Here is a 23,630-nt window from a genome sequence, read left to right on the forward strand (position 1 = left end):
CCCATTGCACCAGAGTTCTCTGTCGCAGCAGAGAACTCTACCATGCAAAGAAAGCAACAATTGGCGGGAAAATAATTTAGCGGTGCCAAAGCGCACACACAAACAAAAATCACAACTTTGGGTTGTGACACCTTTCTTGAAGATAGGCACCACATTGGCCCTCTTCCAATCTTCAGGGTCTCTGCCTGAGTTCCATGAGTTCTCGACTATCCTTGCCAATGGTTGCGCTATGATGTCTGCCAGTTCCTTTAGCACTCTTGGGCGCATCCACATGAGTACACATGTGCCTCTTGCCCTGCCTCAAACCCCTTTGAGGCTGGGCAACAGGCATGTGTGGGAACAAAAAAATGTTCCCCGCACTGCAAACTTGCAGCGCAGGGAGAAATTTAGAACCCTGGATATCCAGGGGTCTAAAGAAAGTGAAGTCTAAAAAGGGGCAGGGCACAGTCCCTGACCATGCCCTGAGGCAACTGGAAGCTGGGTCCTCCAAAGAGATGCTCTGGCTGCCAGAGCAGCTCTATGGTTGGCCCCTTGCCCTGGTGCTGAAAATCCCCTGTTGCGGGATGTAGCCCTTGTGTGGGGGCTGAACCCTGTGCTGGGGGGCTGAACCCTTTGTGTGGGAGCTGATCCCCTTGTGTAGGGGCTGAACCCCCATTGGGGGGCCATAGCCCTTGTGTGGGGGCCAGGCTGCGTGTTTCAGCACCAGGGCTCTGGTGCCAGTGAGTAATGGGTCAGAGGGGCTGGAGGAGGGGGGAAGGGACTGTGGGGGGGACCCCTGATGGCCCTGCCCACTCCCCCAGCCCCCCTCACCCAACAGCCCCCCTGAGGACCCTGACCCCTGCTGGGGCTGGCCCCTCTCCCTGCCAGCCCTCCTGAGCCCCCTGACCCCTGCCGGGGACATCCCCTCCCCCTGCCAGCCCCCCTGAGGCCCCTGACTCCTGCCACCACTGGCCCCTCCCCCCGCCAGCCCCACCAAGCACCCTGAACTCTGCCCTGTCCAGCCCCATCCCCTCAACCCCACCCCGTCCCTGCCCCCCACCCCATACTTTAAAAAAAAACAAAAAACCCCGGCACTTACCAGCAATTGAAGCTGCCATGTGGCTGATTAGGGCCCCACCCGCACAGTGCAGGGCAGGCTGACTGCCCCAGCAGACCCAGCCCAGGCCCTCCTGCCCCTCCACTGTCCTGTGCTGCCTGGGGGGCTCTGCCGGGAGACCCTGGAGCCTCCCAACCCCTGCTTCTCAGGTAAGCAGAGGTCCTTTTTTCCCATTTTTTCCCATTTTTTCTGTTCTTTTTCTGGGTTTTTTTTTAAGTGATGGTGCCTGGGGTTGTGGGGGTAGCCTGGAGGGCCTGGGGGTTCAAGTTGAGGGGTGGGGCTGGGTGGAGCAGCCATTGGGGGGGCTGCAGCAGCTGGTGGGGGATGGAGCCAGGTGGGGCAGCAATGGGGGCCTGGGGTGGAGCATGTGGGCCTTGCAGGGAGGGTGGCCATACCCCTTGTGTGGGGGATGAACCCCCTGTTGGGGAGCTGTACCCCTTGTGAGAGTGCCGAACCCTCTGTTTGGGGTCTGAACCCCTTTTGGGGGGGCTGAACTCCCTTTTGGGGGGAAACCCTTTGTTTGGGGGATGAACCCCCTGTCGGGGGGCTGAATCCCCTGTTGGGGGATGTAGCCCTTGTGTAGGGGCTGAACCCTGAGTTGGGGGGCTGAACCCCTTGTGTGGGGGCTTCACCCCTTGTGTAGAGGCTGAACCCCCATTGGGGGCTGTAGCCCTTGTATGGGTGACCAACCCCTTGTGTGGGGGCCATCACCCTGTGGGAGGGCAGCAAAATATGTATTCATGAATTCATGAAACCTGTATTTAGAGTTCACTTTGTTATTATGACAAGAAACTTGCTTTAACACTGTAGATATATCAATAAAACATTGTCCAACTGATCGCTGTCTCTGTCTCACTCTCTTTCTCTTTATAGTGGTCTTTTGTTTTACTTGTGGAGGAACATGGATTTTGGGGTATTTTACAGAGTGATTTGGGGATTTTTTTATCAGGGATTTTTCAGTTTTCCAATAGGGAACACCAGAATTCCTGCCAGGGAGGCCAGTGGCAGGACCCTGCTTGCTCAGAGCTGGTACCTTGGACCCATCTGGCTGTGGCTGACCTCCTGGCCAAATGGGGCCAGGAGGACATGCTTTGACAGTTCAAAGCAGGCCACCACACCCGGAACATCTTTTGGGTGATAGCTGCCCAGATGGCCGGGCAGGAGGCACAAATGGCAGTAGTGCCGCACAAAGGCCAATCCTGCAACCACAGTCCACTGGTAGCTGGCCCAGAGGGGCAGATGCCTCTACTGGCTCTGCAGTCCCCATCCAATTCTGGCAGGTGCACAGCAGGTCACAGCCAGGCAGCAGCCCCCACTTACAGACTGCTGCAGTGGGTAGAGGGTGCAGGGAACTCTCAGGGCTTCTTCAGCAGTCCAGTTGGTACAAGGGGTAGTATCCACAGGTACCAATTGGCTGGGCCCCAGAATTTCCTGAGAACTAGTAGCCCTGAGCTACTTGGCAGGGCAGCTTTTTATACTGCTGGGGACAGTGCAGGTGCTGGCCCCGGGCTCTAGGTCCCCCTGGCTGAAAATCCGGGAGGAGCCAGGCAGGGTTATTTTGTCCTGAGTGGCACAATTTGCTCTACAACAAAGTGCATGTCCGAGCACGTGCGCTGAGGCAAAAAGCCCCGGCTCAAATTTGCACCGCTTCTATTTGAGATGCTGCAAGCACATATGCTTGCATGTATGGATGCGCACCTTGGATACAATCTATCTTGTTACCAAATTTGCCCATTACTTTGGGGTGTGCTCATTTATTAAAGGATAGTTTCTAGGGTCTTGGTGATTCTGTCAATGTGCTGCTTGTGTTACTATACGGAGCTGTATCTCCCTTCTGCAAGCCCTCACCCCCAGTGGAGCTATCTTGCAGGACTCAATCTCAATGGGACTGGGTTCCTCCAGTCACCAAATCAGTCATACACACAAACACACACAAATTAACGTGACATGCCTGACCTGGCCGGGCTGATCAGCATGGACAGGCTGACACCCTCATATGCCAAGAATCAGTTCATAAGAGCAACAATAAAATGCAGTCAGACACAAGCACACAGTTAAACAGAATCCCTCTGAATCCGGCTGGGTGTCCAGCTGACACCCTCATGGGCCAGAATTCAGTTCATAAGGGCACGTCTGAGTCAAACTGGGTCAATCAGCCTGTACAAGCTGATCCCCTTATGTGTTTCAAACTCAGCACATCCCAATCTTTGGCCTCCTGATGAGCAGACCCCACAATAATTTAGGCTTCACAGGGATCTTTAGCATAGGTAAAAGAAGTGTTGCTGCAGAGCACAGGAGGAAAAAGAAGCAGAGAAGGAAAAATATACCCAATTACTACCAGTTTGACCATAAAAGTTATTTATTGCTAAGCATATGAAATATATAATGGTACTAGTAGTAATAGACATGCAGAAGAAAAACAAACACAAACAATGACAATACTACCCTGGTTTCACTAAGTATGTGGGGAAACTTAGCTCAAGCTTAACTAATACAGTTCAGGTTCAGAAGTTTATGCCTAGACAGAAGAGAGAGAACACTGGGGTCTCACCTAGTCCACGGTACTCAGGCTGCAAAGTTGACAGGCACAGTCCGTAGCACAATCCTTGAAGAGAGAGACGATCTGTTCTTCCAGCGTCCCAAGAATGACAGGGGATGGTGTCAGCACAGGAGTTTTCTTCTTCTTTCCTTTTCTCCCTCTTTCCTCCTGCTTCTTCTTTTTCTTTCTTTCTCTTCTTTAAGCATACACACTTACAGATTTTTATACCCTCAGTTCAGCTGCTTCGAAGCACCCTCAGTAGTGTAAATCATTGTCTTTTCTATTGACAAGGGGTTATCTGGTTCGGACCATCTCAGGAAACTGATTGATATTCAGGAAACACTTAAGATTAGGGAGTAACCCAAATACTTGGGAGCCAGCTTGAGATTCCTATGGATGGCAGATATACTGATGGGATATCTCATGGTTTCTTCAGGAACAATAGATAGCCTGCAGCATCAGGATTTGGGATTTTTACTTGTTGTGCACAAGCCTCAGCTTAGCATGACTTTTCCAGATTTAAAGCAATTATTGGGGTGCTCATAACCTTTTGTGGAGAGGACTTCCACCAGTCGTCTTGGGAAAGATATGATTAGGGCTCCAGCAGGCTGGATGCTGTGATGAACCCTTAACCATTGTTCAAATGTTGCCCATACCCCCTCTGACTCGGTCTCTTGCCTCAGCATTCCCTAACCCGGCAACCGAGTTTTAGTCAATCAAGTTTAAATAGGCCTCCCATAGTGGGACTGGGGAATGTACGGCCCAAGATGCCTATTAAACTTAGAGCTGTGTGTGTGTGTCTGGGGGGAGAAAAGTCCTTAGCAAATCCAGATTAGAACTGGTCTGATAAATGCTGAGTTGGGTGTGTGTGAACATGGGTTGATTAACATTGGAAGCACAGATTCCCCATCATGCAGCGCTCTCCTGCTTCTCTGATCCCAGAATTCACTGCAATCTGTGCTTCAGGCTTTCTGTTTTCCATCTCTCATGTAAATGAATGGTCATCTGGTTCCATCTCGGATGTAAATGAGACCTAGGGCAGTTGTTCACTCTTATCACCCTTATCTAGAGAGTTTTAGGTGCGTCTTTCACTGCATCTTAATCAGTTTTGTTTAGGTAGAGGAGGGGAGGGAGGGGGGGTGAGTCCTTTGTGAGTCAGACAGACTGCATCCTGTGCCAGAGTTGCCCAAAAATACAGAGCTGAGGCGTAACAATCTGGACCAGCTGATTTGTGGGTACCCAGCTTCTCCAGGTGCTGTCTCACAAGATCTACAACAATGGTGGGCATATATTCATCCTCACCCTGGTCATCCCACATTATGTTAGGCAGGGAGGTCACTTTGGGCTGGTGAAAAACTGATGCAAAGTAATCATTAAGCAGATTGGTTTTCTCCTGGGTGTTGGTTGTCAGCTGCCCCAATTGGTTTAGCAGGGGTCCAATGTTGCTCTTGTTTTTCTTCCGATTACCCATGTATCTGAAGAAGGACTTTTTATTGTCCTTGATTTGTGTAGTCCGTTTGAGTTTGGTTGCAGCCTTAGCTTTCCTAGTTTGCTCCCTACAGGTGTGGGCCAGTACAGAATACTCCTCCTTAGTGGTGTTTCCTGTCTTCCATCCTTTATAAGCCTCTCTTTTTATATGTAGGAGGTCTGTGAGTTTCCTGTTGAGCCAAGGGGGTTGCTGAGCCCTTTTACAACCTTTTCTACAGGTTGGGATGGACTCTCCTTGAACTTCTAGGATCGCATTCTTAAGGAGCAATCACTCTTCATGAACTCCCCTTCCTGTCAAATCCTGGCCTCTCAGGGCCTCAAGAACAAGCCTCCTAAGCTTATGAAAGTCAGTTTTCCTAAAGTTTAGGACTATTGCATTGCTGGCTGATTTGCCAGAGCTTTGCAATGGATAGTGAAAGTAATCAACTCATGGTCACTGTCATCCAGCTTTCCTTTGATTCTTAGGTTGCTGACTAGATCATGCCCTTTGGCCAGTACCAGGTCCAGCAGTGCCTTACCTCTTGTCAGCCCATAAACTTATTGAAACAGGTAGAGCTCATCCATGCATGTGAGGAAGCTCTGGGACCGATCGGATTTGGCTGAGTGCTCTTCCCATGAGATGTCTAGGTAGTTGAAGTCTCCCATGAAAACCATGCACCAAGAGTGTGCAGCCTCGGCCAGTTTCCTGGTGAATTCATGGTCAAGCTCTTGTTCCTGATTTGGAGGTCTGTAGTAGACTCCTCCCATTGTATCCCCTTCACCACATTCCCCTCATATTCTGACTCAGAGGGTCTCCAGTCATCCTCCTTGGGTGCCAATCTCAGCTTGTAGGGATGTGTAGCTCTCCTTCACATAGACAGCTACACCCCTGCCCCTTTTTTCATCACAATGTCTCCTGTACAGGGTATAGCCATTTATACCCATAGTCCAATCATATGAGGAGTCTTACCAGGTCTCTGTTATCCCTATGAGATCATAGGCATTTTTGTTTAGCAAAAGGACCAGTTCCTCCTGTTTATTCCCCAAACTCCTGATATTAGTGTACAGGCAAATAAGTATGCCGTTGGAGGCCCTCGGCTTCCTTGCACTCATGGAGAAGCTCTGTTCTTGGGCTGAGGAAGGAGTGGGTTCTCTTGCACATCCTAACCTGCTGATTTTGTGGTTGATGCTTGGTGAGCTTGCTCTGGTGGTTGTCCGCCCACCCCTGGTGAGCTTAGTTTAAAGTCCAGTCAAGCAAGTCAGCTATTCAGGCTGAGAAGAGCTTCTTTCCCATTGGAATGAGGTGGAGGCTGTCTCCTCCCAACAGACCACTGCCTCTCTCTCTGAAGTGCAGACCATCGTCGTAGAAGCCAAAGCCTTCATGATGGCACCAGCACCACAGTCTTCTGCTCATTACCTCAATTCATCTCACCCTCCTCAGTCCATGACCTGTTACAGAAAGGATCAAGGAAAAAACCACCTGCACCCCCAACCTCCTGAGTCCCACTCCCAGATCCCTGTAGTCATTCATAACCCAGCTGGGATTGCTCTGAGCCATGTCATTTGTGCCCACATGGATAAGGAATGGTCTGAGGGTTGGATAAGTTTTGGAATCCTTTCGGCCACACCCTGGATACAGGCTCCCAGGAGGCAGCAGACCTCCTGGGCTAAGGGGTTGGGGTGGCAGATCACAAACTCTGTCCCCCTCAGGAAGGAGTCTCCAACATCGACTACTCTGCGTTTCATCTTAGGAAGGGTAGCTGGTTGCATTTCTTCCTCACTTAGAGGAGCTAGAAATTCTGCAGGCTCTACTGGTGCTACAAGGGGTTCACCCCTGTTGCAGAGTGTCCCAGGGCCACAAGACTGGAAGAGGGGGAAGCCATGGTTACAGGCAAACCCCAGTTCAAAATAGAAAGAAAAGAAAGCCCCAACATACCTCTTGTAGGGGCCGGGAGGAGCAAGGAATTGTGCGCCGGGTAACCACCCACGCGGTTCGTTAGCCATGCTCATATCCAGCTGGGGCCGGGTGATGTCGGGAGGAGATGCCACCTGGTGGAAATAAAGAGCAGCCCCGAAGATGCAGGATGCTGGCAGATGACTGGAGAGCCCGCGGGGAACCTCCCAGCTGGGAGCGTGCAGCCGCAGCGGTTGGCAGCTTGTGAGGGAGGAGACAGCTGCAGCTGCAGCGGTGGCATTGGTGAGGATGGCTGCGGTGGAAGAAGTGGCAGGGAATCCCCTACAGTGGCGGGAGCTGCGGGAGCAGCGAAAGCTGCGGGAGCTGTGGGAGCAATGAAAGCTGCAAGAGCAGTGAAAGCTGCAAGAACCACGGGAGCAGCAAGAGCCACGGGAGCTGCGGGAGCAGCAAGAGCCATGGGAGCTGCGGGAGCAGCAAGAGCCGTGGGAGCTATGGGAGCAGCGAGAGCAGCAAAAGCTGCAAGAGCAGCGAGAGCCACAGTAGCGGCAAGAGTAGCAAGAGCCGTGGAAGCAGCAAACACCGTGGGAGCAGTAGGAGCTGCAGGAGAGCTCAGAGTCAAGGAACGGTGGGGAGTAAGGACGCCGGAAGGGAAGCCAGCTGTAGCAATCTGACCTCAGGCGGCAAGGGCTATGACCCCAAATAGAAACAGAGCCTAGAGGAGGAGAGAAGAGTCCCAGTTGGGACAAAAACCCAGGCCTTGACTCAGGGTGCCCAGGCTTAGGGACATTGAGGCACTAGGGGAGCACAGAGTTCCCTCGGGGAGGGCACTCTATCTTCCTTCGGGGGCTCACACCCTTCCTTCCATATGGCTATGCCTCGCTGGCCATGGTGGTGGGTTCATTCACGTTGGGTGTTTTCTGGGAATAAGTGTAAGGATCAAGGCAGGTGCCATGGTCCCTTTCATTGCGTTAAGCTCATAGAGCCCTCAGTGGGGCGAGGGGCGCACGGGGAGCCACCGTCAGTAAACACTGAGGCTTAAGGGCACCGGATAGGTGAGCAGGAAAATGATGGCCTCCTAGCCCTCACAGCTGTGCCCGGTCAGGACACCAGGGCTAGCTGCTGAGGGACCACGTGAAGATCAGGGGAAAACCGGCAGGGGCCAGCTGTAAAAAAGTAGCTTGAATGCCCGTTGCAGAAGGTGGCGTTTGGCCGGGGTGTAGGGAAGGTCAGAGCTCCGTGAGTGCTTGCTGAGGGGTGATGACCCTGGAGGCTCCCTCAAAAGGGACCCCCTCCCCTGAGGATCCATTCAAAGTCATGGCAGGAAAATTAGGGGGCTTCCCTGATGTCAGCCGAGGTGCCCTCTGGGGTCCACATGCAGGCCCTGGGCAAATCAGATCGAACACATGGGCAAAGGTGGCTCGGGAACTCCTAATAGCGCAGAGGCAGGCACAAAGTGGTGCATTCGCTAGGAACATGGAGAACCCTGACTTGGTGGCTTATGCCAATATGCAGCCTGCGGCCATGGCCCCTGCAGATATTCTTGGGCAGAACCTACAGGTTCTTACCCAGATCCTGGATTTGGAACAGCAAATGCTAGACCGTCAGCAAGACTGGCTCCGGCACAGTTTGGTAGTTTTCAAAATGCCTAAGATGACCAGGGACGATGACCTGGAGGCTTATATCAAGGCATTTGAATGCCACGCCCTCATGACCGGACTTGACAAGGGATATTGGGCCAGCCAGTTGGGAGCGCTGGTGGTAGGCAAGGCACAGGCTGCCTACCGAGTCCTTTCGAGACACGACGCCAGAGACTACAAGAGTGTAAAGGCAGCCATCCTATACAGGTTGGAAATCAACCTGGAACATTATCGATGACTGTTCTGCGCAAAGAAAGGACCCGATGAAAGGTGGCCGAGTGTGCTGTTGCAACTGCTGCGGGATCTACTGGACAAATGGGTGAGCCCAGCGGGGCACGATAGAGAAGCCCTGGTGGACCAGATCATCCTTGAGCAGTTCCAAAATGATTTAGAGGAATGGATGCAACGATGGGTGCGCCAGCACACTTTGCATACCTGTGAGGAAGCCCTGAAGTTGGCAGAGGCCTTTACCACCTCAGAGGCCAGCTATCCCAGGGAGGGAAGGAATCTGGGACCCCTTGTGGCAGCACCAAAAGAACCTGATCGCCGCCATCCATCCAGCTGGGGGGCTACCAAGGACACTGTGCACTTTTGGTGCAGGCAGAACGGCCATTAGTCATGGGAATGCCCAAGTCAGCCTACCGAACGCTGGATCCCAGCTGACAGGTCAAGGGTCCAAGTAGAAAGATGGAGGGGTCCCAAGTCCAGCAAGCCGATGGATTGCAGCTATGTGATTGGGGAGGAGGATGTGACCTGGACCCGACCCGTTATCAAGGCCTGGGTGGAAGGACGCCCTGTGCAAGCTACCCTGGACTCGGGATGTGCCCAGTCTATAGTAAGATCCGACTTGGTGCAACCACAAGGCAGGTGGAAGGCCCTCCCCATGAAGGTGGCTTGCCTCCATGGGGAGGCCAAGCAAATTGAGCAGCAATGGATACGCCTCCGCGTGATGGAGCGCCAAGGGGAACTCCTGGGGGGGACAGTGCCCCAGTTAGCTTGTGAAATGCTACTGGTCCAAGACTGGGTGCCATTGTATGACGTCCTAGATAGGGTACGGGACATGGAAATGGCACACAAATAAATCCGGAACCTTGAGGGCTGGCTAGGTGAAGTAGAGGAGAACGAAGAGTTGGCTGATGAGGCGGAGGGCTTAGACCTCAACGACTTTACCAGCTGCTTGCAGTTCCAGGAAGCACAAGAGGAAGATCCGGAACTTGGGACCCTTCAGGAGCAGGCCAGGGGCACCGGAGACGTCCCGACCCCACCACCTGATGGAATTCCCCGCCTTGAGGTAAGGAACCATCTTCTTTACCGCGTACAAGGGGACAGGCGGGATGGGACCGAGGTCACGCAACTGGTGGTGCCTGCCCGGTTCCATCAAATTATTTGGTGATTAGCACACACGAGCCCCCAGGAGGGCATCTGGGATGGGACAAGACCCTTGCAAGTGTGTCTAGGTGATTTTTCTGGCCTGGGATGGGGGAGGAGGTGGCTCGCCAATGTGCAGCTTGCCCCGAATGTCAAAAAACGAGGGCCAAGCACCCTGCACAGGCTTCCCTCCAACCCATGCCCATTATAGACACCCCTTTCTCATGAATAGCCTTAGATGTCATAGGGCCGCTTCTCCGCAGCAGCTCCGGCAACCAATACATATTGGTCATCGTGGATTACGTGACCTGGTACTCGGAGGCCATCCCCTTGTGAGCCGTGACCACCCCACGTATTGCTGAGGAGCTGATAAAATGGATAGCCAGGATGGGGATACCACAAGAAATACTAACCGATCAAGGAAGGAATTTTATGTCAGGGGTCCTGAGAGTAGTGTGCCAGATGCTGTGGATAAAATATCTCCACACCTTGGTCTACCATTCCCAGACCAATGGCTTGGTGGAACACCTAAATGGAATGATAAAATGGATATTACAGTCCTGCATACAAGGGGACCCCTGGAAGTGGGATCTCCTCCTTCCCTTGGTGCTGTTCACCCTCAGGGACATCCCTCAAGACGCCACGAAGTTCTTCCTGTTTGAGCTGGTATTAGGACATTGCCCGAGGGGTCTTTTACAAGTCCTGAGAGAAGAATGGGAGCAGGATGGAGGACCCGCTCGAGAGCCAACCATATACCAACAGGAGTTCCAGCAAAGAATAAGGAGGGCTCATGACCTAGCAAGTGAGAATATGCGAGAAGCCCAGACCCACCTAAAGGAGAAATATGACAGTCACACCAAAGAGAGGATATTTGAACCGGGGCAGAAAGTCCTGGTACTTCTTCCCACTTCCACAAGTAAGCTCCTGACTCAATGGCAGGGGCCATTTGAGATACTCTGGCGAGTTGGGCTGGTGGATTATGGGTACATAGGCCTGGCCATCTTCGGGAAAAGCAAATTTACCATGTAAATCTCCTCCAAGAGTGGTGAGAGCCTGAGGTGTGGGTTGCCTTTTCAGAGACCGATAATGAGGACCTGGGACCCCAGGGGCTAAGAAGGGTAGTCAAACCCTCTAAAGATGGGACCCTGGTCAGGGTTGGGGAAGAATTGTCCCCTTTTCAGAGGCAAGAGGCCCAAGCCCTGATAAAAGAGTTCCGGGAGGTGTTCTGCAAAGAACCCAGATGGGTTTGGGGTGCGTTCCATGCTATAAAGACCCTGCCTGGGGCAATAGTAAGGGAAAGGTGGCAACCCATTCCCCACCACCTCCTAGGAGCCATTCGGTGAGAGATTGATTTAATGTTGGAGCAAGGTGTCATTCGACCATGAAGGAGCCCCTGGAGGAGCCCCCTGGTCCCAGTGCATAAACCAGATGGGTCTCTGAGGCTATGTGTTGATTACAGGTGGCTGAATGCCTTGGTGGTCTTTGACACATTCCCCATGCCCCATGTGGCTGAACTAATAGAGAGGATCAGGAATGCTCAGTATATATCAACCCTAGACCTCGCAAAGGGATACTGGCAAATCCCTGTAGCCAAGGAAGATCGGCCAAAGACTGCATTTGGGACCCTGTGGGGACTCTACGAGTTCATGAAGATGCCCTTTGGGCTACATGGCACAGCCGCGACATTCCAGCGCTTGATGGACTGGATCTTAGCGCCCCATGCCGAATATGCAGCGGCATACATAGATTCATAGATTCATAGATGTTAGGGTCGGAAGGGACCTCAATAGATCATCAAGTCTGACCCCCTGCATAGGCAGGAAAGAGTGCTGGGTCTAGATGACCCCAGCTAGATGCATATCCAACCTGCTCTTGAAGACCCCAGGGTAGGGGAGAGCACCACCTCCCTTGGGAGTCCGTTCCAGACCTTGGCCACTCTAACTGTGAAGAAGTTTTTCCTAATGTCCAGTCTAAATCTGCTGTCTGCTAGCTTGTGGCCATTATTTCTTGTAACCCCTGGGGGCGCCTTGGTGAATAAATACTCACCAATTCCCTTCTGTGCCCCCGTGATGAACTTATAGGCAGCCACAAGGTCACCTCTCAACCTTCTCTTGCGGAGGCTGAACAGGTCCAGGTTCTCTAGTCTCTCCTCGTAGGGCTTGGCCTGCAAGCCCTTAACTATACTAGTGGCCCTTCTCTGGACCCTCTCCAGGTTATCCGCATCCCTCTTGAAGTGCAGTGCCCAGAATTGCATGCAGTACTCCAACTGCAGTTTGACCAGTGCCCGATAGAGGGGAAGTATCACCTCTTTGGATCTATTCGTCATGCATCTGCTGATGCACGATAAAGTCATGCATCTGCTGATGCACGATAAAGATGACATCGTCGTATTCTCACAGACTTGGGCCCAGCATAGAAGAGTCCTCAGGCCATCCTTTCAGAATTGAGGCATGTAGGACTGACAGAAAACCCCTGGAAATGTGCCCTGGCCCAAAAGGAGACAAAATATTTGGGGTTTTTGGTCAGCAGAGGCACTATTAGGCCCTTGACAGACAAGGTGGAAATTATCCGTAACTTTACCTCCCCCCAAAATTGCCGCCAACCTCGGTTGTTCCTAGGGTTAACCAATTATTATCAGCCATTTGTACCTCATTTCTCAGAATTGGCAACATACCTATTGGAGGCTCTTAAAGGGCGAAAGACCGGGGCGATAAGATGGACGGAAGAGATGTCACAAAGTTTTAAGATGTTAAAGCGGGCGCTGTGTGAAGATTTTATAATACACACGCCTTACTTCCGAAAACCTTTTATCTTACAGACCGATGCCTCAGAGACGGCAGTGGGAGCCGTTATGACCCAGGAGGAAGGGGGTAACGAGAGACCTGTTGATTACGCCAGCCACAAGCTGCTACCAGCAGAAATGAGGTAGGCAATAATAGAACGCAAGTGTTTGGCGATCCAGTGGGCGGTGGACCATTTTAGGTATTACCTGATGGGTAGAGAATTTAAGCTGGTGACAGACCACGCTCCCCTAAGATGGCTGAGCACGGCCAAGACAGACAACGCCCGGATTACCCAGTAGGTTTTGGCACTTCAACCATACAAATTCCATATAATAAACTGGCCAGGAAAAACTAATACAGCGGCAGATTTTTTATCTAGGTGTGAAGGCGAGGACCAGACCAGAGACCTAGAAAACCAAACTAAGGGGCTCACCAGCCCACCAGGGATGGCCCGAAAAGGGGACAACAGGGTGCCCCAAGGCATCTTAAGGGGGGGTTGTGTCCCAGGGCCACAAGACTGGAAGAGGTGGAAGCCATGGTTACAGGCAAACCCCAGTTCAAAATAGAAAGAAAAGAAAGCCCCAACATACCTCTCGTAGGGGTTGGGAGGAGCAAGGAAGTGCATGCCGGGAAACAGCCCACGCGGTTTGTTAGCTGCGCTCATATCCAACTGGGGCCGGGTGATGTCAGGAGGGGACGCCACCTGGCGGAAATAAAAAGCAGCCCCGAAGATGCAGGAGGCCGGCAGATGACTGGAGAGCCTGCAGGGAACCACCTGGCCGGGAGCGTGCAGCCGCGGCAGCTGGCAGCTTGTGAGGGAGGAGACAGCTGCAGCGGCGGCTTCGGTGAGGACAGCTGCTGTGGAAGAAACGTCAGGGAATCCCTGAGCTGGAGAAGACCAGCAGGGGGCAGGGACACCAGCAGAGAGGCAGGTAGTAGGGGCAGTGGTGGCTGCTACAGCGGTGGGAGCCGCGGGAGCAGCAAGAGCTGCGGGAGCTGTGGCAGCAACGAAAGCTGCAAGAGCAGCGAAAGCTGCAAGTGCTGCGAGAGCCATGGGAGCAGCAAGAGCCATGGGAGCTGTGGGAGCAGCATGAGCTGCAGGAGCTATGGGAGCAGCGAGAGCTGCGGGAGCTGTGGGAGCAGCAAAAGCTGCAAGAGCAGCGAGAGCCGCAGGAGCAGCGAACACTGTGGGAGCAGTAGGAGCTGCAGGAGAATCTGAGTCAAGGAATGGCGGGGAGTAAGGATGCTGGAAGGGAAGCCAGCTGTAGCAATCTAACCTCAGGCATTGAGGGCTATGACCCCGAATAGAAGCAGAGCCTAGAGGAAGAGAGAAGAGTCTCAGTTGGGGCAAGAACCCGGGCCCTGACTCAGGGTGCCCGGGCCTAGGGACATTGAGGCACTAGGGGAGCACAGAGTTCCCTCAGGGAGGGCTCTCTTTCTTCCTTCGGGTGCTCACAGCCTTCCTTGCATACGGCTACGCCTCACCGATGGCCACAGTGGTGGGTTCATTCACGTTGGGTCACGTCAGGTGTTTTCTGGGAATAAGGGTAAGGCTCAAGGCAGGTGCCATGGTCCCTTTCATTGCGTTAAGCCCACAGAGCCCTCAGCGGAGTGAGGGGCACACGGGGAGCCACCGTCAGTAAACACTGAGGCTAAGGGCACCGGGTAGGTGAGCAGGAAAATGAGGGCCTACTAGCTCTCACGCCTGTGCCTAGTCAGGACACCAGGGCTAGCTGCTGAGCCGGCGGACCACTGAGGGACCTTGCAAAGATCAGGGGAAAACCAGCAGGGGCCAGCTGTAAAAAAGAAGCTTGAATGCCCGTCACAGAAGGTGGCATTTGGCCAAGGTGTAGGGGAGGTTGGAGCCCCGTGAGTGCCTGCCGAGGGGCATGACAACCCTGGAGGCTCTCTCGAAGGGGATCCCTTCCACTGAGGATCCATTTGAAGTCATGGCAGGTGAGTTAGGGGGCTTCCCTGATGTCAGCTGAGGTGCCCTCTTGGGTCCACACGCAGGCCCTGGGCAAATCAGATCGAACGCCTGGGTGAAGGCGGCTTGGGAACGCTTAATAGAGCAGGGGCGGGCACACAGAGATTCAGAAGGGTGGTGACCCTGGTGTAGCAAGCCTTGGGGTTGGAGACAACCTTTGTCCAACTGCCTAGGTAGACAGTGTGTGAGCTTCTCTTGTCAACCCTGGTCCTGGCAGGTGATCTAGCACTTCCCTCTTCTTTCTTTGGGTGAAGGGTCTGGCAGTAGGAGTCAATCTTCTATTCAGCATCTCTGATGGTACGCAGCCACTGCACTGTGGTCTGGAGCTCCGTTATCTGGCATTCCAGAGACTCCAATGTAATATGGAGCAAACCTCACAAGGGGAGGTGGCAATGCTCCTTAGCTCATGAGCTTGGAGTCGTACCAGGCAGTCTCCACAGCTGAGAGCCAGCGGCTCCATCTGAATGGAGGCTGGAACCATGGGTTCCATCTGGGTGGAGACCTCAGAAATACCAGAGGGGAGGCATCCTGCCATAGGGGGGAACTTTGGGGTGTGACGCTTCCCACCTAACACTGCACAGGTAGTAGTCTGGGCTACTGCTGTGCCAACCGTTCCCTTCAGACTCACTGCCTGGAGCCTTGTGCCCCTCCTGCTCACCCTCCTGCATGAACTTCCACACTAACTCATGTGCCGGGCCCAGAGTGTGCCTGTTTGCACATTCTGTTCATGAGGCTCTGGTCGCATGACTCCCTGCGGGGCTGGGCAAAGTAGGAGCCGGGGGAGAGGGCATGACCCTTTTTGGTTCCTCTCAGCTGCCCTGCAGCTGAACTAACTCCCACCCATCACAGGCCTCACCTACCTGCTGGCTGCATTGGAGATTGGGGTCGGGGTCTGCTGGCATCCTGTTGGGGGTCCTGGGGGTCATGGGGGCACAGCAGGCTTCTGCCCATGCATGTTGCTCTGAAGCTGGGGCCAAACCATGGATTTTGCCATTGGCTTATGGTCATATTCATATTCAGCTTATGGTCTGAATAACCCATAGGTCAGTAGCCTCCAACTTTTCAAAGTACCAGATCACTTTTTGAATTGAAGAGTAATCCAGGATCTACAGCATTCCCTCCCCCCCCTCCCCCCCCCCCCAGCCCAGCAAGTCAGTGTGTGGGGGAGAGAAGGGGCAGGGGAAGGCACAGATAGAGACCCCCATGATGAGGGAGGCAGAGGCAGAGGCAGAGGCAGGGGTGATTGGGGCCCTGGCCAGGCTGGGTGGTGGGAGGATCAGAGATGGGGCAGCTCATCCAGGCATGCAGGGGGGCTCCCTCTACTGCACACATCCGTGCTGAGGCCCAGGGGGCACATGCCTCCCAATCTATGCATGAGGCAGAGGCAGCTGTCACTGTGCACTGGGCTTTGCACCCAAAGCCCCACTGCAGCTGCCCTGGGAGTGGTGCAATGCCATATGTGTCCCGCCACCAGGCAGGCAGGGGGCGCGGCCCCCCCCAGGCCTCCTCTGGGGTGTGTGCAGCAGCGGGAGCCCCCCACCCCCCCCATGCACCTGGATGAGCCACCTGGGCTCTGATGCTCTAACCACCTGGCCCCACCCACCCAGCGGCAGGGAGTGTGTCAGGGCATGGAGGGGGATCATTCCATTCACCCCATCTGGCTTCAGCAGCAGGGGGTACCACTCAGCCCAGCAGCGGGACCCATGTGGTGTCACACTGCTCCTGGAGTTGCTGCAGCTCTGTATCTCAGCCTGGGGTGGGGGGAGGGGGGGTAAGCATGTGTGCGCTTAGCACCCCCAGACTGAGATCAACTGTCAGAGGCTCCTTGATCGACCAGTCAATCATGATTGACTGGTGGCTACTACCCTATGTCCTTCTCTGCAGTATTGCCACCTAGCCAGTCATTCCCCAGTGTGTGTTTGTGCAGTTATCCTAACCCAAATGCAGGACTTTGTACTTGTTGTATTTCATGATTGTTTGGAGACCATTTTTCCAGTCTATTTTTCCAGTCTATACTTCCAGACCATTTTTGCAGTCACGTTGGATGCTAGCCCTACCCTCCAGAGTGTCTGAAAGTCTACTGATATAATCCACAAATTTGCTAAATCTGCACTTAATCTCATCATCCAAGTCATTAATGAAGATGCTAAACAATACCAGACCCAAGACAGACCCTTGGGGATACCTCGTTCAATATCTCCTGCTACCTAAACATTGAGCTATTGATGATCCAACTTGTTGAGCATGATGATCCAACCAGTTATATATCCATGTTACAGTACTTTCTTCTTTACCTTGTTAATGACAGTGTCTTGGGACACTGTCAAAAGCCTTGCTAAAGTCAAAGTATATCATATTCATTGCTCTTTCCATATCCACACAACCTGTCACCTTATTATAGAAGGAAATCAGGTTGGTCAGGCATGACCTACTCTTGGTGAATCCATGCTGGCTGTTCCTGATTACTTTGTTCTTCTCCAGGTGTTTCACAATAGCTTCCTTGAGGACCTGCTCCATGATCTTTCCAGATATGGTGGTCACACTCTTCTAAAGTTTTGCTTTTGTCTTCATCAGTTATTATGCCTATGCCCCTGCTGCAATGCAATAGCTATATGTGGTTGCTTACAGACCATATTAAAGAGCAATTCCAAGTTCAGAAAGGTTTACAATTTAGTTAAGACATAAGACAGCATGGGAATGATCGTAAATCAAGGAGGTGATTGTGGGGAGAACTGATGGTGGCTCATATGTCTTCAATTATATTTTGTAAGGACATAGTGATACAAACAGATCAGAAGCAATGTATAATTGAGAACTGCTGGCATATGAGAGGTGGTCATTTGAATTTTGGAGACCCAGCAGTTTTAAGAACAGACTGAATAAAACAGTAAGTTGAAAAGAAATCTAGTGAGGATTGAGTCCCCCAAAATGTCCAATGGTAAAGAAGTGTGTTCACATCTCCCAAGATTTCAAATGTGTCTATAGTTATATAATACTGATCCTGGATTTAGACGTAAAGCTAAAGTTCTCTGTGTAGGCTGGCTTTGGACTCCTTTTGGTGGTAGGGAATCAAGCACATTGTAGTACTAAAACCTGAAGTAGTGAGCAGGCTGAGAAGTGTATAGCCCCTATAGTAGTCATGACAGTCGTAAGCTGGGACCAAGTCCTGGGAAAGAAGAGACTATAAAAAGCCCATTCCTTTTCCACAACTGAAGAGAGCTAGAGAGAAGCAAGTTGTGCGCTCCTGGATGTTCTGGACAAGTAAAGCCAATGTGTTCTTATTTCCTGTGACTTAAAAACAATATGCAGATATTAAGGCAACTCAAGGGCCATCACAACTTTGTAAACACGTTGGTTTTTAGCCAAACTGAAAACACCCATGGCTCTCAGCAGGGGAACTTTGATTTTTTTTTATCTGTTCACAAGTTCTCTCTTTTGGTCTGGCCTGCGTATGTAAAAGTGGGACTTTACATAGTGATCAAATATGCTTACTGTTTATTAGTTGTTTCAACTAAATTTCAGTACTTTACCTATTGGGATGATCTTGAGGATAAGGCAGTGGAATGGAAAGCTGGTATTCTAATCTTAGCGCTGCCACAGGTTTTTTGGGTAAGACTGGGTACATCTCTTATGCTTCAGTCTCAGTGAGGCCAATCCTTGATATAGTGTCACAAATTTTGCAGTATTTGGTGTCTTCCTTAAGGCCCTGACCACTGACGTTAAGTGAAAGCTGCAGAATCTTTGTTTTCATTTTAAAAACTAGTAAGTTTCTAGCCCTTGTGCGTGTGAAGAAGCACATGAAAATATGACCTGATTGCTGCCTTCCAGGCTCAAAAAACAGAAGGTAGAGCCTGTTATTTAAAAACAAATAAAACAAATCCCCCCCCCCCTCCCCCAAATATAGCAGACAAACTACCCTTCCCTGCACAAACACACATTTCACATTTGTTTAAGCTAGATTTACTATGTTTGAATCCTTTTGGCAGGCAATGCCAAACCCTTCTGTATTGTGTAACTGAATATTAGTGCATATCTTTAATTAAAATGACTGGCTAGGTACAGATATGACATGTTTACTGGTAGAAGTGTTTGGAAACTGGTTTATACTCATAACAGAACAGAAGTTTGGTGCACACAGAATGGTTTAAAAATGGCAGAACCTGGTCTAAGATTTGTCCCCCCCACCAAAGGGGAATGGATGTTTTGTTTGCTACTGATCTAAACTATGCCACTTACAGCAAACCGCGTAACTTAGATTGACTTTGCCTCTGGGCTTTTTGAATGTTTGTACCTAGCCTATGAGTCATATGGATAGACTCCCATGAGATGATTGTCAAAACTGGGGCATAGTATGGTATCTTGGCTAAGTTCTCATTTTTATTTTCCTTAATAAATGTGCATAAATTATGCTGAAGTCAGTGGATTTACTTGAGTGAGTAAAGTGAGCAGGGCATCCTGCTCCCCCCACCATGCACTTTTAAATTTTAAAAAAATAATACCTCTTTTAAAATACTTCATTACTTTTCTTATAGTCTCCTAGAAATACTGCCCTTCTGGTCCTAGGAACTTGCTTATATCTGCACTTCTGAATGCATGGTCTGAGTTTCAAAGATATTTAATGACAATTCAGTGCTTCATATCCTTCTTTGTTCTTACACTGATAAAAGCCAAGTAGCTTTATATTGTTGTGTTCTTAAATACAGTGTCCTCTTGATATGGTGATGCAAAGTGCTTCTTAATGTTCTCCATATGTCCTAAAACACGGCAGTACATTAATTTTTTTTTCTTCCGCTTATGGGACTGGGGTAATACTGTATTTCCTGGAAGTATTATAAATTAATACACAAGAACTTTTTAAAGCAATATAAATTCCTCATGAAGAGTCACTTGAGCCCATGGTACAAAATTGTTATTGATCATGCAATAAGATATTAGGCTAATTTAATAAGCCTTTGGCTGAGATGTACTTAATCTGCCAATATTGTTATTTCTCTGCAAGGGGAGATACTGCTGTTTGAATGCATGTGTTCCAGAAGTAGACTGATTTGCAGTCCCCCAGTGTTACCACCTGGACTCTCTAGTGTTCTTCCCCCTCCTCTAAACTAGAGACCTGGAATCTCGCTTACCATTGCTGAAATAAAGATTCATTACTCCTGGAATGACCCCTTTCCACAATATCCACTTAATCAGCAAAGTAGTGCCCTGCGACTGGGTTCACTGACTGCAACAATATTTATTACAAAGACAGACACTGAATAATTGTATATTTACCAACTTCCATTTAACCTCTATGTTTGAGTCTTTCATCCTCACAATTTGACCGACCCTCCATGGAAAGTGAAAAATAATCACAAGGCTGTACTCTCTTGGTATCTCATTAACATCCCACCCCTCTCTTTCCTCATCTACATACTAAGGCTGACTTGACACCAGTTAGGCAATATGTTCATTTTGGGTGATTTTGTTTGTTGAAGAAAAGAAGAACTGCTTTATTTTGTTTTTCCATTAGATTTTTTCCTCCTCTTGGTAAAAAGTAGATAAAAATCATGTAAAATGTTCTCACATACCTCACAGCGGAAGTCTTTGATAGTGCATATTATTGGCTAGCACTGCAGGGTTAATGGAAAAGAAAATGGACCTTTCTGAGACAATATTTCTCTTCAGCCAAAGTTTGTTACATAGGCTACATTTTCTGATCTTCCAAAAGTAGATAATGAGGGGAGGGCTCTTTATTTAAAAAAAAAAATTACTAATGATGGGAGCACCGTAACAATGATGAGGATTTTTTTCCCTGATAAATTGGGAATATGTCAAATATGTATTTTTTAATAATTCAGGCTCTGAATTTTTTGGTTCTGCTCATCCAAATCAAAACTGAATACTTTTTAGGTAACTTAAAAGGTAGCAAGCTAGGTTTATTGCTCTATGCAACCTTTTCCTTCATCTGTGTCTGCCCCAAAAGTGTGGGTTGTAGTTTGTACCATATTCCAGAAAGCAGGGAGGAGTAGAGAACTCGGTGTGGACGTGTCAAGGACTAGTTTGGATTCATCAGAGCCCCTCATCTTGGGTCTAAAGAAGGAAGTCTGGAGAAGTTTGGTGGGAGGCAGGTGAATTAGTGCCACATACCAGCAGGGGGAGGAGAACCTACTTAGTTTCATTGGTGAGCACTTGTAAAAGGGCTTGAGTTTGATTCAGGACCTACATGACAATTTGGCCTGTTTCTTACATTACCACAAAACTGCACCTCTTTCTGAATGTTTCCTTATTATGCAAGGCACCTTGTTCCTTTTGGAAGCCTGAAGTTGTCCAATTCTCTGGCACACCCAGTTCATCCTTGATCTTATACCTCATCAGCCTGACTGGGGCGGATCCAGAAGGGGTGCAGTGGCATCACTGCCCTTTGCCCCTTCCCCTTCTGACCATACTGCTTTAAGTCTTGAAGATGCTAAGCAGTCCCCTGTGGCAGGACGGGCCCTGAGAGCTGTCATGACATCCCTTGTGGGTCACTCTGGTCCTGCTCAGACCCCAGGTTCTCTGTATAATTCCCCCCCTTTCTGTCTTGCTTGCCACACCTTGATGTTCCTCTTATGTTGGGTGGGAGGCTGGTGATGATCTTGGTGGTGCCTAGGAAACTCAGTCTCTGGGCTCCTCTGTCCACTAACAGGATCTGGCTTGTTTTCTGTGAGCAACTCATGCGCCCAGCCAGAAGCAACCATGACCAGCAAGCATAACTCAAAACCGCAACATATTTAAAACTGGTTTTTGCCTCCCAGCCAATCAGGGTTGAGTGTTGGGGCCAACAGGGTCCCTCTGCCAACCAATGGTGGTGGGGGAAGGGGAAACCCCAAGATTAAAGGAGCTGCCATGCAGCATACTTCTGGCATGAATTCCAGTGGTCCCTGCCTATAGCTATGCCCCTGCCTCACAAGCATCACTCAATTATCTTTCACACATCTATACAGGCTCCAGCTCTCTTGGCTTTGGTTCACAGGTTGGCCTCAGCCGGTTCCAGATTCAGGCTTAAACTACTTAAGCTACATCTTAGGGCCTTACAATATGAGGGGACTCTAAATAAGAAAAAAACACCTGATTCAATATCAATTTTTATAATAATCAGTTGGTAAATAAAGGAGATATAGGAAAATTACTCTCTAAATATGGGCATTTTCATTCTAATATGACAAAAATATACATATATATGGCTCCATAGTTATTATTCATATTGAGTTCATAAATTTGTTTTATGTTATATTATATTTTTTTCTTTGTGCCTTTGCTGTTGTATATATGCAAATATAAAGCTTTCACATTTATATTTTCAGTGTCTTTTCTGTGAGAATAACAAAGTACTATTTTTATTTTATGGGGCCTCTTAAGATGGATATAGCTTAGGCCCTCAGCATGTCATAATCTGGCACTGGCCTCAGCCTTTATTTTTCTTGGGGCTCAGGCTCTGGCTCCCTTGGTTGCTGCATGTCTCAGTCTCTTCCTTTTCCTCTCTTGGCAGGGCCAGACCTGGAGTGCTTCTCTGGTATCCTTGCATGCTCTCCTAACCACCGCTACAGGCACTATTGGGTCCTCCAGTATTTACTGTCTCTACCACAGCAAACACAAGACACCACCCATTTGGGCACTCACAAAACAAAGACTAAGCTGAACTCAAAGTCAAACCCACCCTGGGCAAACTTAAAACAAAAAGGAGGTTTCTTTCCTGCTTGCCAGGGCTCCTCTTACTGCCACTCCAGGCTCTCCAGTGGTGTGACTGGGAGGTCTACATCCTTCCCCTGCCAGGGCTAGAGTGAGCTTGCTGGCCTGAGGGTGAGGCTCTTATACTAGTATGTCCCTCCCCTTCTGGCCAGTCTGGCCTATTATGCACTACGAGCCCAGTGTCCTTTCATTGGTCTGTTCAGCCCTGCTTGGTTTCAGGGTACCTGTAAGGGCTGTTGGGGACTGCTGAAACTCCTCTTCCTGTATTGATTTTTGTCTGGGTTCCCTTCCCTTTGAGCCTGAAGACTCTACTCTTAAAGGGCCCCTGCAGGCTCTGCTTATATCCCAGCCTTCTCCCAGTAACAGGGTAAGGGTTCCCTGTTACATCCCCCACTTCCTTCCCCTCCTTGCTCAAAGGCACATCCCATCCCACCCCTCTCTCTCCCCTTCCTCCTCCCATCTGATTTCTTCCTCCCCTGCCTGTCACGGGTGGTATGTCTGCTTTTCTAGGTGCGAGATCCTGCCCATTCCATCTGGGCTGCATGGGGGCTGCATTGAGCCCAGGACCGTGGTAGCAGACAGATGCGTCACCCCCTCCCTATCTGCTCCCCGCAGGTGTTCCCTGCCAGCCCAGGAGCAGATGTGGGGAAGGGGAATGTGCCTGCCTGTCAGTGCCAGAATCTCAGGTTATCACATCTCCCATGTAGCCTGGCTAGAGTGGGACAAGATCTCCCCTTGCCCTGGCATGGCACAGACACCAGCAACAGCAGGCAATGGAGGGGAAAATGGGAGGGGAATGGATGGAGAGGGGAGGAAAGGGGCTAGGAAGTGCCTCTGAGCACAGTGGGGAAGAGAGGAATGGAGTGCTTACCTATGGAGTGCTTACCTTTCCCGGAACTTAAGTCCTCAACTGTAGCTGCTGCAGTACTGTCTACCCACCCCAGTGGGGTGGAGCAGGAGAAGGAAGCTGGGAGAAGTGGTGCTTCTATCCCTACAACCCCAGTTGCTGCCACTGCACCACCTTTATAAAATTTTGGGCCCATTTTTGAGCCTGACTGGGTGCGTCTACATGTGCATTAACATACTTTAGTTAATGTGCACTAAATCTAGTACCTCTGGGTGCCTATATAT

This window comes from Alligator mississippiensis, chromosome 2 (assembly GCF_030867095.1).
Source record: "Alligator mississippiensis isolate rAllMis1 chromosome 2, rAllMis1, whole genome shotgun sequence".
NCBI lineage: Eukaryota > Metazoa > Chordata > Crocodylia > Alligatoridae > Alligator > Alligator mississippiensis.